Source organism: Dromaius novaehollandiae, chromosome 11, assembly GCF_036370855.1.
Source record: "Dromaius novaehollandiae isolate bDroNov1 chromosome 11, bDroNov1.hap1, whole genome shotgun sequence".
Taxonomy (NCBI): domain Eukaryota; kingdom Metazoa; phylum Chordata; class Aves; order Casuariiformes; family Dromaiidae; genus Dromaius; species Dromaius novaehollandiae.
In genome coordinates this window covers 18,812,853-18,827,165 of record NC_088108.1, presented here as the reverse complement: position 1 = coordinate 18,827,165, position 14,313 = coordinate 18,812,853, and the positions used below count along the sequence as shown (strand labels likewise).

Below are 14,313 nucleotides of genomic sequence, written 5' to 3'. Positions count from 1 at the left end.
AAAGAAAAGTACCAACAAGCTGTCAAACTAGGATACAAATTTTAGGTTTTTTTATGCTTAGCTTCCTGGACATCGCTCAGGAATGTAAATTTTTGCCATTTAGAATACAGATCACAAATATATAGAACTTGTTTTTGGCAAGAAAGTGAAGGTACCTGCTTGCTTCAGATTAATAAATGTGTACCAGAAAAGGCTACACATTGTAAAAGGCATTTTTCTACAAAAATGAGACTTACTTAACCTAATTTTAGCCTCAACTTTGCAGAGAAAACTTGCAGTTGTGCATTTATTATGCGTACTACTGCTGAGCTGACAGGTTGTCTGCTGTATGTATAAAGGTGCCACATACTGTGTACAGGCCAGATCCATTATTCCTGTCCTCCCTGAAGTGGTCCTGCTTGGGGCCATTATGTGCATTTTTCCCCAAAATTTGCTGGATTCCAGTGCATGTTATTTTGCTAGCCTGTAGTTGTCCCAGGACGGTAAAAAGCACAGGTAGCTGAGACACTTTGGAGGTGGGGGGGCAGGAAATAGAGGTATAGGAAAAGATGTTCTTAGCATTAGGAGCAACTTCTGGAGTGCTGAGGACTTTCCACGAGCTAGGACCAAGGAAATGAAAAACATAATGACTAGTATTGTTTTTGTTTATATGGTAGTTCCAGCTCTTGGTTCATTATTGTGTCATCATGAGATGAGAAAAAATAGTTGCAGTCAGCTTCTGTGTTTTTGCTAACTTTCCATTAAAACTTTAAATACCAGGAATTTGCCAGTGCTTGTCATGCCTGTTCAGGTAAGCATCCATATAGACCTGTATTCTTTATTCTGGACAAGAAGAAACTTCAGAAGACAAAAATGTCATGCAGGAAATTTTGTTACTAAGTGCATGAAAATGAAGGGCTTGAACCTGGGGGTCAGGAATAAAAGGTCTTAGTAAAGACAGGAGGAAAATTTCAAGTTTGAATTTAAAAACAGTGTGCTGGATAAATAATAGAAACATTACTAGTATTTAGCATCAATGGGGATTATCTAACAAGAAATAAAGTAATGTATTATTAAAAATATGGAATGGTTTTATTTCCACTAGGAAATGAAAGAATTGCGTGAAGCTATCTTTTTGTAGCTTTCTTTCATAAATCATTCACATAATATTTCCTTCTTACTATTAGTCATAAGTTCAATTATCAGTTGTGTAGTGTGTCAAGAAGTGGTTATGTCTTGATGAGATCCAATTATTCATGTGTTTATTTTGCCAGATTTTTAAGTGTGTTGAAGTAAAGGTTACTGTCCTTCATGGTTTAAGATAATCAAATTATACACACAGTGTTATGGGTTGAAAGCAATTACCAGTCATGCAAACACAATTAAAATAAGTTTTGAAGGTTTTGGAGAGCTTTAACATTTTATTACTGCTCTTAAGTAAGAATATTGTCATAATAGTTTATAAAGCTGCTAGATAATCAAACCCTGTTCTTCTAATGCCAACTGCTCATAAATGTATTTTAGTGGATCTTCCCTTTGTAAGTATTACATCTTTGGTGAACAGCGTAGTAGTTTTGCTGAGTAGTTCCAAGTTACAAAGGTAGGCGTAAGAGGAAATAAAAGGTTTGCTTATACATCATTCAGGGAAAAAAACAATTTGATTTATTTTCAAGCCATAGCTAACCAGATCCTCTCACTTTTCTGACTCAAGTAGCCCTTTCTTAGGGGGGCAGTCTTGCTAAGAAAGTTTGGTGAATGTTTGAATGTTTGAGCTCTTATTACTTAGGAACAACTTGAACTTGTCAATGTGCTGCATTTAAGTGTCCCCTGGGCAGTAGCCCATTTGAGTGTAAATATTCTTGGAGGGACAGCAGTGTTCTTCCAAAGTGTATGTTCAATCAAGCAGTTGCTGCAGGTTGTGGCTGGTACTTAGTATAAATGACATACGGCTGCATTAAGGAATTAAAAGGTTACAACAAGGTATTGGCTAGCGAAGGGAGCAAGAAACTTGCAAAATATTTTATGATCAAATGTTGGTTCCAAAACTTGAGCAACCTCTTCCTGCTTGGCAATGTGCTTACTCTGGGTAGCTGTGAGGAACAGAATGGCAGAGAGCGTTATTTACCATAAAACATCAAAATGCTTGCTTGCTTTGAAACCTCTGCCAGTGAAGGAAATGTAGTGCAGTTCAAGTCCAGATGATTGTTATATATCAGAGTAACAGAATTTTCCTTAACACACCCTGGAAATAGCCAAGAGGAGTAGCAGTCAATAAGTTCAAATAGTAGTTGTTTGGGAGTGTTCCTTCTTCAGCCTTTCGTAATTCACTACTATCATGTCTGATTAGTCAGAACATATAAAAGTGAATTGGGTCTCTTTCGCAGGATTAACTCCATCAGTGACCCATTTTACAACAGTAGGGCGTTTCCATTCAGTTTGAGTTTTGTCTGAATTCACTGTGCGCAAAGAATGTTTCACTACAAAGACCACAGAGCTTGGAAAAAGTATCTTTATTCACTTTGTAGCCCTGCTGTCACCTGCAGAACAGATATTAGAGCTTGTGTGTGTCAGCTACTAGCTTCATCAGTTATTTACTACAGTTGAATGCTTGATCATTTTCAATACTTGATCACAAGAAATATTTGTATATGCAGCCTCACTTTAATACTCTACAGCATTGTATCCTTAAAAAAAAAAAAAAAAAAAGAAGAAGTTCTCTCATAGCAAAACAAGAAGTGAAAAGTGAACCCTTGTTTAGTTGCACTGGCTACTGAAAACTGCAGAAGTTACAAACCATTAGCAGAATACTTGAAAGATTTTTTTCTTCGGTTGGTTTTTGCTCATTGGTTTTATCCAAGAGTTTGAGGTTTTTACAAGGAGGAGTTGCTTCTCAGCAGGTCAGTCAGGATGACTGTCAAAAATCAATTCAGCTTGGAAGAAGTCAATATTGGTTGAGGTTTTTCAGAATAGGGCCAGATTCTATGAATTACATACCTAAATCTGTGTACTTCACTTGAGATTTGAAGCTGAGAGAAAGTGCTATTAAACAGACTGGGTAAATTTTAAACTGTAAATCAAGAATCATAAACTTATTGTACACTTAATTAAATCAGAAAATGCTAGTGTATCAAAATGCAAATGTTCTTGAGTTTCAGAATTGCAGGATAAAACCCTGAGATTGGGGATCAGGGAGGGGTTGACATTTTGTTAGCTGAGACTTTTGCAGGTTTGGATGTTTTGCTGTTGTAAACAATACTTCAGAAGTGATCTCCCCAAAATCTTACCCTATGGTGGGGAACTTTTCTGGACACTACCAGTTCAGGAAATCCTTCTTTCTCTCCTGACCCTTCTGATACCTGTTCTCCATTTTATGGTTTCACTTCCTTGGTGACACATTGTTTCTTTGAATGTGCCGGCTGGGAAACCGAAACTTTTGACGATGCCTCTATTCCCCAGTTTATAAATACAGTATGGTCTTATGGGAGGAATACCTTGTGCTTGTCTAGTTAGCTGAAAGTCACCCTTACCTACTGCCAGGCTAAGGCAAGCTGCAAATAAAAAATATTACTTTATAACAATTCTAATGCCGTGAATTTAAAGCACGCAGTGTTTTTTTGCGCCTTTTTTGTGGGTGTTTAGTTTGGGAAGGAAAAAAAACATTCTTTTACCATAGTAATGGAATAAGTACCTTAAATTTAGATGATCAGTTTTGAAAATATGGGACAAAGAAGTGCTGAGCACTTGATTTTCATGAAATTAAGAGGCTCTACAAGTAACGCCATGTGCAGAAATGGTATCACAAATCCACATCCAAAGGGCAATATCAGTGGTCTGAATTTGAATACAAACAAAATAACAATCAGTAATTTAGACTGTAATTTGGTCTGTGACTGAATTGCTTAATTGATTTTTATGATGCAAAAAGGGGAATGTTCTGCTAAATGGCGAATGTATATTTGTGTGTTTTGGGAATTAAACAAAACGCCGAGCCACGTGTTAAAACACGGTTTGTAATAGAGTTTGTATCTGTTGTTAGACTGACTAGCTTAATTGTGAATTTGAGAATGGTTGGTCCTGATTTATGCTGAATTTCTTGGATAAGGTTAGAAAATATGTGTCGCTGTGTGACATCGTGGTGACAGCAAAATTACCAATAGATCTTGAAAGATGTAACGTTTTGCCGCTTGAGATGGGGCCCGCACACCATGGCGGGGAGGGTGGGGGGAGGCCGAGCCAAACCAGCTCTGGCCTGCTCATGTCCTTAAGTCATTGTGGCAGCAGCAAGACTAGCAAAATTAAACTGGCACTTAGGGGCATGAAGTTCCTTACTTCTACGCATACATTCCTGCTTAGTAGAAAGACAAGACAGCAAAGATGTAAGCAGATAAGAAAGATAAGACAGCATGTACGCACAGTTCTGAAGATGTGAGCAAAGGGCTCCCTTCCCCAACAAGTCATAATTGATGAGATTGCCTTAAGATTTAATGATTCCTTCAAAAGGCTTTTTTTTGCTTGGTTGTTTGGTAGCCCTTGGCAATTTTGGGGTTATATTTTAACGTAGGTCTTTGAAACTAGGAGAATTGATTCTCCCACTCCCTTTCAAACTGAGCTAATGTCATTAAATTATATTTTTGGCATAATAACGTCCACTAACCCTTTCCTAACAGTTAAGCAATGTTGTGTTATGCACTGGAAAACAAATTTATTGCATTCCCTGGATAACATGCAGACTTTTCTGAAGATCACTTGAAAGCATGATGATTATTCTACAGCATACTCTTCTTTGGGAGCTCTATTTTCTGCAAAATGTTACTTTGGAAATATTTGAGATTTGGAAAACAAGAACGACAGCAACTGGGTTTATTTCCCTATAGATACAAGCCTAGTTGTACAAGTCTTGCTGGGAAGACTTTTAATCAAGAGGTGGAGTATATTCCGCTGAGTTCTGGGGAGGCTTGAAAGAGCTTTTTTTCTGTTTGTTTATTAAACACTGAAATATCCAAATGTTGATATCACTGAGTTTCTGTGGGTAGTTTTTTCGACCATTTTTGCGGTTTACATGTTAAAGCGTGCATGTTAAAATGTTTTGACTGAGTGTTAGAAGTTACTGGCTAAAAGTTAGAAACATGGCACATAATAGCGGTGGAGAATATGAACTTTCCTAAGCTGGATACTGACAGATATTGATGTAACAAAGTTATGAGTGATAGCGACTGGTGACATCCCAGTGGGAAGGCGCTGGCATGTATAGATATGTGCCGAATCATTTTAAATTTGCAGTAGATCAAAACAAGGCAGGTATGAAATGTCATTGCGGTATTGGAAAGCTGGAAGAAGCTGACATTCTTGATAACAGCTGCCAGTGCTGTATTAGTGATACTTCTGCCTGTCAGTCATTTTTCATTTTAAGAGTGAATGACCTACTTTGGAAATCAAAGTAACCTGCTCTTGTCCTTCAGGGAGTAATGCCACTTTTTTTCCAGTTGAGTTACCACCAATTAGTAGCTGGCATATGAAACTACCACATCGTACTGGGGGATGTTTTAGGCACACAGAGACTTTGCCCTAGGCTGCAGAGCAGGAGGACAGTTCGGAGGATAACTGTGCGTTTAATGATACTTTGGCACAGCTGACCATTTCTTCAGGGTTTAGAGCACAGTGCTGCAGATAGATGCGATCAGCTTGTGAAGGACTGCTGTAAAGAGAGAAAGTGTGTATGTCTTTCAAGAGGAAAAAATTTGAAATGAGTTTCATGAGTGCAGGATCTAGAATGATGAGAAGACAAGGAATAGGGAACGCTGTTACCTAATGCTCTTTTCAATGAGGGAATTTTTCCTTGGATGACAGCATCTTTTTTTCAGGAGTATGATTCTAAAAAAATGCAGCTAAAAGATGGATGCATTCCATAAGCCAGGCTTTCAATTACTAACACCCCTGGAAGAGCTCAGATGGTGTTTAAATGAGAGTGCACATCTGACTTGGTTTTATTGCCTTCCAGAGGGAGCTTGGTACCAAGTTCTGCAGAGTTCCAAGGGGAACATTAGCAGCCAGCACAGGAGGAGACGGCCTGAAAAGAAATGCTTTTATAGAAACTAGAATCAATATAAAACTCATACATATCAAAACCAACAAAATAACTGATTTCCAGCTTCCATTTTAAATCCTAAATCCTAATCCCCTAAGTGAAGGGAGATTCTTTTGCTATGTACAAAATAACTTAGTGGTGTTGGTCCTGCTTTGTTTATGGCCCATTACTAATATTAAGAATTTAACAGAATGAGAAGCTGACCTCACTTTTCAGCAATGATTTTGTAATTTTTATCTTGAAGTTAAAAAAAAAATATATAATTCAGGAAAAAAGAGATAAAACATTACATGGAACTAGAATCTGGGTTCCTTATTCGCACTGTCATGCAGGTTGTCCAAACTAAGGTTCATTTAATTCACCTTTGCTAAAATGGTCACATTTGCCATTGCCATTTAAAAATCAGAAGAAAAATAGTAGCACTCACAGGGTAGGCTGGATCCTTTATTGGATTAAAATCCTTATTGGTTGTGATGCTCCATAGGCAGCCTAAGATAGGACAGAATTTCATGGCCTGAGAGCAGGGTCCTTAGTGTTTAAATTCCTGTTTTGTTACTGCTAGATCATTGCACGCTATAGTTACTAGATAGACTTTGGTTATCAAGGGAGCTGTACGGCAGTTCTCCATAACCCTTTTGTTGTTAACGATCTCACCTCATCTTCATTTTCATCTTCGTGGAAATGAAAGCAATGGCTTTGATTTGTTTGGCTTCATGTGCAGACAGTGGAGCTCCACAAGCAAGTAGTGGTCAAACAAAAACGCTTTCAAGTTTTCACTTTTCAGTTTGCAGGGGAAGAAGCAGTTTTTGTGCTGGCTTACCTGACAGTGCCATCTCATCCTGTAATGTCCACGGAGAAATCAGTGCAACAACATAAAAGGAGACAATATGAAATAATAGAAAATAATTTAATCCTGAAAACAGGATCAACTCTACCTGCCCAGCAACCCCACTTTCCAGAGGTTTATTATGCTCCAGGTTACTAATAGCAGTTCTCTGAAGTAATGATGAAGCAGCAGCATATCATCAATCATTTGACATTCTCTGAGTTAAACCCTCTGGTCAATGTAAGAAGAATACTGAGCTCTTCTCCTTTTGACTGTGAGATTCAATCCTAGCACACTCGAAATGGTAAGTGGACAATGAGTAGAGAAGAGGGCTGTCTACAAATCAGATTCTTCTTATATTAAATGCTGTTTATTCCAAAGTATCTGAAAAACAGAAGTTTTGAAACTGCCTGCAAGGAGGTAACCATAATTTTTTTTCCAAAATATTGAAACATTCCCAATAGGGTATTTGTTTTCCTCAAATAATAGAGAAAAGCCATTTATTACAATAATTTCTGGGAGTTCCTGGGATTAACTTTCCTCAGAAAAGTTGAAGAGGAGGCACTCCTGTAAGAAAACAGATTTTTAAAGGTCTTTATCTTGACATGAGTCCCAGTTCTGTGAATATTACAGGCATTTTTTACTAGTGCAGTTCATTCATCAGTGTATGGGCAATCCTCGAACTGGAAATGGGTTCCCCTGAACCCCTGGGAGAAGCTTTTAGGAAAGTCTTTTAAGTCTATGGAAACTGAATTGCACAGACACATTGGTGTCAAAGACACCGTATTCTGACTAGCTGAAGTGAGAAGAGGCATGAAAATACTCTGTACTTCAGGAGGAAATCTGACTTGAGAGGAAGAGGGGGGAGGTTCCCCCTTTCTAAACCAAAAGGTAAAGATTGTTGTTTAAAGCACTAGAGAGTCACCGAGTTTCATGTTGCGTTTTATACCATTAACATCACTTGGAAAGAAGTCTGAAGTGTGTTACAAAACTCAGAACACACACAAAGTGGCCTATGCATTTGTTTTTTATTTCTCCTAGCTAAGCAAAATTACTAGTATAATGTCTTGAAATTATACATTAAACTCATATCTAGCATCCTGGGTATTTAATCTTATCTTTTAGTATTTTGTAATCACGGTCATTTGAATGCTGAAGTAGTGAAGAGGTTAAAGTATATTTTCATTACTTCACCACAGACCCTAGCAAATGTTCTTACATGAATATGTACATAAAAGCGTTAGGTAGAAGTTGCCATTTTTTAATAAAGTGGTAGAACTAAAGACTGTATGTGATCAGTGGTAATTACTGCTTTGATAACAGAAGTCTCTGAAATTGTCATTTGATCAAACCAGCAAAGCAAAGTTGTGGCATCATTACAGCCTACTGTCTATCTTTCAGTTATTCTACGGCAAAAAAATGTAGTGCTGCTTTTTTTTCAAGAAAAGGTCCTGCAGCATGTCTGTTGACTTTAGGAAAATTTAAAATACAGCTCAAGAGAGAGATTTTAATGATGAATATCCTATAAGCTACTTTATCAAGTAGCTTTGCATACAGATACTATGTTTTTGCGTTTACCAAAATAATTGTCTTGGAATAATATAGAAAGATTTTCTATTGCTTAGACTTCAGAGGTTTGGTTTAGTTTATATTGCCAAATGAAAATAGGAAACATTTGTTAAGCAGTAAGCAGCATTTAAAAATTGCTGGCCTTTTGTACCTATGTTTGCATTTAATGCTCAGTCTGAATTTTCTGATGCATTATGGTAATAAAAAAATGCACTGTGTTTCCTGTAATAGCAGTAGCCTTTGACCCTCTTGGCATCAAGAGATAATAACAAGCAAAGTAGGTAAACAACATATGCTTGTTACATTGCCAGGTTTGAAATAGGCATCTGGTGGTGATGGGAAAAGTATTCCAAAGCAGGATTGCTCCTGCTTTAAAATTTTATGCTCTTCACTGGCTCACAAGAGCTGAACAACACAGTTGGTTCTGTTTGAAAACATTTACTCCTTCCTCTTCCTCATACAGGAGGACATGCAAAGCCAGGGAATCCTTGTTTCGGAATCACAAACAAGAAGCTGAAATACAAACCAAAAGATTACAGCAGCAGAGCAGAGAGCAGTGTGAAGCAGAGCTTGCTCAGGTAATGCTGGAACAGAGAGCTGTGGGACCAGAAGGAGTATCTGTTTTCTCCTACTTCTCTGAGCTAATTAATTGGGATTCAGAGCTGCTTTTAAGCTTTTGTGCCTTTTTCCCAAGCAAGTGTCACTGGATGAGTGTTGTGTTGTGTTTACTAACGCTGTCTCGCTTGGTAGTTCAGACCTGTGGTACAGCATGGCATTGCACTGTGTTGGCATCCCTTTAACCTTGCCTTTTGTGTCACTGTTGGCATCTAGACAAAACCCATAGCTCGTTGCCAGAAACTGAACTTCATCAGAATAAATCATTTAGATGTGTATTTTTCTTATAAAATAGAACTGATAGTGGAAGAAGTGAGTTTCTGTTACAGAGAGTTTGTAAGAAATGAGCATGATCTATGTAGGCTCTTGTGTCTGGTAGCTGGCAATTCCTGCCTTCTCTCTGATATAATTTCATGTTCCCATAAGAATGTGGATCTTCCAATCCCATGAACTGCCTCAAAAATGCAAATATGTGTAGAAATTTTACTGAAGAAAGCATTTGTAGAAAGAAGGACTGGAAATTACATAATAATGGTGAGGAAGGGAGTTGAAGAGTGGAAGGCCTGTAAGGAATAGAAGGAGAGTAAGTATTTGGGGGAAAGTATGCTATCATGGGTTTCACAGACTATTCCATCATCTTGAGCCTTCAAGATACTAAGTATGCAAGGTTCTGCCCTCCTACCTATTTTTAACATGAAAAAAGTGACAAAAGTAAATTTGTCAACTCAGTCATGAAAGTTAAACAGTGCAATTATAAACACATGAAGAAGTGTTGTCATCAGTGATATGAATAGAGATTTGGGGTTCACAAAGAGATTTCAGCAGTCATCTTTTTCATGTTAAGCTGTAACATTAACTCCTACTATGTGGAGATTCAAAACCACCTGTTAAGTGCTACTATATAAGAATATACCAAGCCAAGAAAATTCCTCTAGTACAGGTATGTGTTAATAATCTAGGATTAGGCAAATCACATGTAGAAAAAGTTACTGTTGATAGTATCAATAAATAATTGGAAAGCCAGGTTTCAAGCAAGTAAGATATTCTGTAATCCTTTTAAAAAGAATTCTAAATAGTTTAAAAGAAATTGAAACACCTTAATGTCATAATTAAAACATTGTCTTTACAGTGCTCCACTTAAAAGAATCACCAAAATCTCTTCCGTGAAATTCTGCAGTTTCTAGGTGCATCCGGAGTAGATTTCCTCCTAACTTGAATCAATATAGGAAACTTTTTCTGCAGCCTTTGTCACCAGCTCCCAGCTTGCTGGTTCTCTTAATCTCTAAAGCTTTCCAACTGTTTCTTGACTGAAGCCATGCACGGTATGCATGGTGGTATGTCTATGTTTTTACTCTCTGAACTGTGAAGGAACTTAAAAATTATGCGAAAGAAAGGGAGAGAAGCTGTTTTGGGCATCTGACCTAGATTTGAATTCTTTTTTCAAGGTAAAATGATTCATGGTAACTTTCAGCATATCCTGCATTTACTAGACTTTGAAATGTTGCAGAATCACTTCTGGTCTGACTGCTAAATCTATGTATTGATTATTTGCAATCTCTATTAGCTTAAAGTAAAGCTAAAGGAATGAATGGTCCAGCTAATACTCATCATTTTCTCTCTTTATCTTGCTTATTTCTTTTAGATTGTGCCAATGTTAAACTTACAGCAAATGTTGTATGGTATAATTTAGTCTCTGAATTTCTTAAATAGTGTGGCTATGCCTTGAGAATTTGTTGTACAAAAATGATGGGTAAAAACCTTCTCTGAGATATGGAAGGCGAAAGAGGCAAATTTGTAGAGCGTTTAATGGTCAGTTTATGGCAGCGCAGGGCATAGTAGATATGGAGACAGTATGCTGAACAGCACCAGTTCTGAGATACGGGTATATTAAGGGGTTTTTTGGTTTGTTTGCTTTTTTAATCAATGTGTTTCTCCATTTGCCCTGGTGAAAGGATTGAAAGAATATATCTAAACAGAAGTTAATAAAAGCTTGTAGTGATACCATTTAAAGAAAAACTAAGGGATGCATGAAGGGAAGGAATTCATGTGCCTGTTTAACACAAATTGCATCTTTATCTGGGAGATATTTATGATAGATTCCTATTCCTGCAAGAATTCAGTGTCAGACAAGAAAAAAAAACATAAATATTGTTACTGTTGCTGCTTTCAAATACAGTGTATGATTACTTGGAGGGACTTTGTCAGGGTTGAAATGTGAAGAAACGCTTTAAAAATTTTGGAAGGAAATTCATTTCTAGTGGTAGCAATGTGATGTTTAAAACAATTTTGGATGCTTGTCATGCATTTCTGCATGCCACTTTCTCATTCAGCTGTTTTGTTAGGCAGTTTCAGTGCTGGGTTTTCCTGTAATCAGTCTGCAGTGTTCACAGGTGATGAAAGGAAGCTATCTGTGTAAAATGGAAGATAATTTTGTTGATGTTAAAAAGCGTTGTTTGGATCATGTTTTCTCACAAGTATTTTAAGCTATTGATATACCAATTCTTTGGTCTACCAACCGAAGCACCATTGAAAAGGGGATATGATTATATCTGAAATCTGGATTTGGGAAGTATGTAGTAAATAAAGACTGAGACTGAATAGTGAACAAAGAGTTGAGTGTTCATGGAAGAAAAATCCATCAACAGTATCTAAATATGAAAATGTCTTCTCTGGCTCAGGAAGCTTTTGAGATCCCATGGATCACTGAATGCTGGCAGTGTGTCCTTACACTTTTCTGGGCAACTACTGATAGTCCTTGTCAGAGACAGGGTACTGGACTAGGAAAAGTTTTGATTCAGGCTAGATAAAGCTGTTGTTATTAGTATCTTCTATGTTTCAAACAAAAAAAGTGTAGATCTTCTGCAGGAAAAAACTGTTGTGTGAAGATTGCATCATAATCTACAGAGACCCTGAAATGTGCATGTGCATGTGTGTATGGGAATGAAGTCTTTCACTGCAGCTGTGGTAACCTCAGGATACCGTTGTTTCACTCTTCTTCTGCTTGGGAAGACCTGATGCCACAAGACACGTGATTTTCCAACAGGCTGTAGCTGATTACCAGCACAGCATTATTATTTACAGACTTCTACAGGGAACGTAGTAATGACAAAAGTATTTGAATGGACCGTATTTCAACTGTGTTAATTCTACCCTGCCCAGAAGAACAGGTTATAAATATGCATCAAGAGTCAGTATTTCTTTCCTGTTTACCTAGTCTGCAAGGATTAATTTCATACATTTTCTCCCACTTAATGGCCCACACATCCTCTTCTCCAGCAAATTCAGAGGTTATGGACTAGCAAATCTTTTAGTTTTAGAGTTGCCAAGTCTAGAAACTACTCATAACCCTGCAGATCTTGTCAGTGCATTTACCAATCCTGAAATTACTGGGAATATATTGTCCTTCAACAAGCTTTTCAGTAAGCCTCCCTGTATTGTTTGGGAATTTGATACTGGTTACTTAGGGAATCCCTTACATTTGGCAGGAGCAGTGCCTTCTGTGCTTTGAATATTAAAATACCTTTCATGTGTTTGGATGGTCTTCCTGTACTGTTGATATTCTTTGTAAAAAGGCATTCAAAGCAAAGATAACTTTTTGGCTTCCTTCCTTCACATCAGTCAGCCTTGATTTTTGATGTGAGCTTGCTATGTGTATAGGAGACGGTATCAGTTTTTAATCATGTAATGTTATGCAGGATGTAAATTACTGTCTGGCCAACTGACTATTAAAAACCTTTGTAGAAAAGGCTTTATATAAGATTGTCATGTGCAAGCTTTACATTATTTACCAATTTAACTTTACATTAGTTAGACTTTACATTGCTTACATCACGTGCTTGTTCATCCCTCGTAGTCAACCTCTAGGTTTCTTACATAGTACATGCAGAAACTGAGATGCCTTGCAGGTGATCCACAATCTGTTTGTGGAGAACTAGGGAAAGATTGTGGGAACCAAAAACTGCTGAAGTGTGTGCATGAACTCCTCCATCACTGGAAGCTAAGGGTTTTAGTTGGAATATAGGTGTTTTGGTCTGCTCAGGATGCAGATTGCAGAATCCTCCATTGAGGGCAAGTAACTGAAAATCTTACTGGGAAGAACTAAGCAGGGCTTTCTTTTTAAAAAGAAATTATCAAGCATGTATTAAGGATGAGCATAATAGTGGTGATGGAACCACCTGCTTTATATGTAATAATTTGGTTATTAGAGGAGCATCTCAAGAAACTGAAGAACTAGGTTTCTTCTTCCTTTTTTTTCCTTTTTCTTTTTTCCATTTACAGGAAATTCAGACCTGTATCTTCTGTCTCAGAAGTTCATGTTGCTAAGTGCCAAGATAGTTTAGTTGGGGGGACACTGCCATCAGTGATCATTGTCGTGGGATTTTTTTCTTTTTAACCTAAGTGCCTTGCCAAATTGTAGAAGGTTTCAGATTTTTTTTTCTGTTGCTGGTGGTGATGATGATGGAAATTGGTCATCTCCTCCATGTAATTTGTACATGCATATATATGTGTGTGTGTGTGTGTATATATGTATATGTTTTCTTAAATTCAACATACATAACGTCTTACTTCTTTGAAAGCAGCTGGAATCAATTGCATCTCTGACTACGTGTATTCTGGCTTTACCTTCATTTTCTTGCTGCCTTTTTTTTATTCTGTATTTTTCTGACACTCTGTACAGAAGCAAGCATGTGGCTGTGATGAATCTGATGGCTATATGTCAATAATAAAAATTGTTGTGGGTTGAAACTAGATAGCTCTGGACATAAAATGGTGTCAAACATTGTTCTAATTTGGTACAGCATATCTGATTCAAGTATCATCTAAGTATGCATTCAGGTCCTATTAATATGACTTAGACTTGTGTTTAATGCAAAAGAAATGCTAAAGAGATTTTCTGTATCAGTGCTATAGGCACTAAAATACCTAAGCACATTCATAACTTTACTTCTAACTGGCATTTGAATTATTCACGTGGTTAAGTCTTAACAGAAGATGGTTGTAACATTACACAAAATGCTCAGGATACCCAAACTCATTATTATTGAAAGTCAAACACCTAAACTTCCATAGAGAAAAACAGGCTGTCTCTAATAGTGCAAACAGGAGACTATCTCAGAATTTCAAAAAGCTCTAAAAAATGTAGGTAGTTGACTGTGACTATTAACAATTACATAAAGTGAACTGTTTGATATTGACTGAAGCCTATGTAAGATAAATAGGAGAATTTGACTGTAACTGT

The 14,313-nt window shown here is 37.2% G+C and overlaps 1 long non-coding RNA gene across 3 annotated transcripts in view; it reads left to right on the top strand.

Annotated features, from left to right (window-relative positions):
- LOC135329557 (uncharacterized) overlaps nt 1-14,313 on the top strand; it is a 403,599-nt gene that overhangs the window by 40,360 nt on the left and 348,926 nt on the right. For all 3 annotated transcript variants that reach the window (XR_010391057.1, XR_010391055.1, XR_010391056.1), the window contains one exon: nt 8,923-9,037. This is a non-coding gene — a long non-coding RNA (uncharacterized LOC135329557). The remainder of the gene's footprint in view (nt 1-8,922; nt 9,038-14,313) is intronic.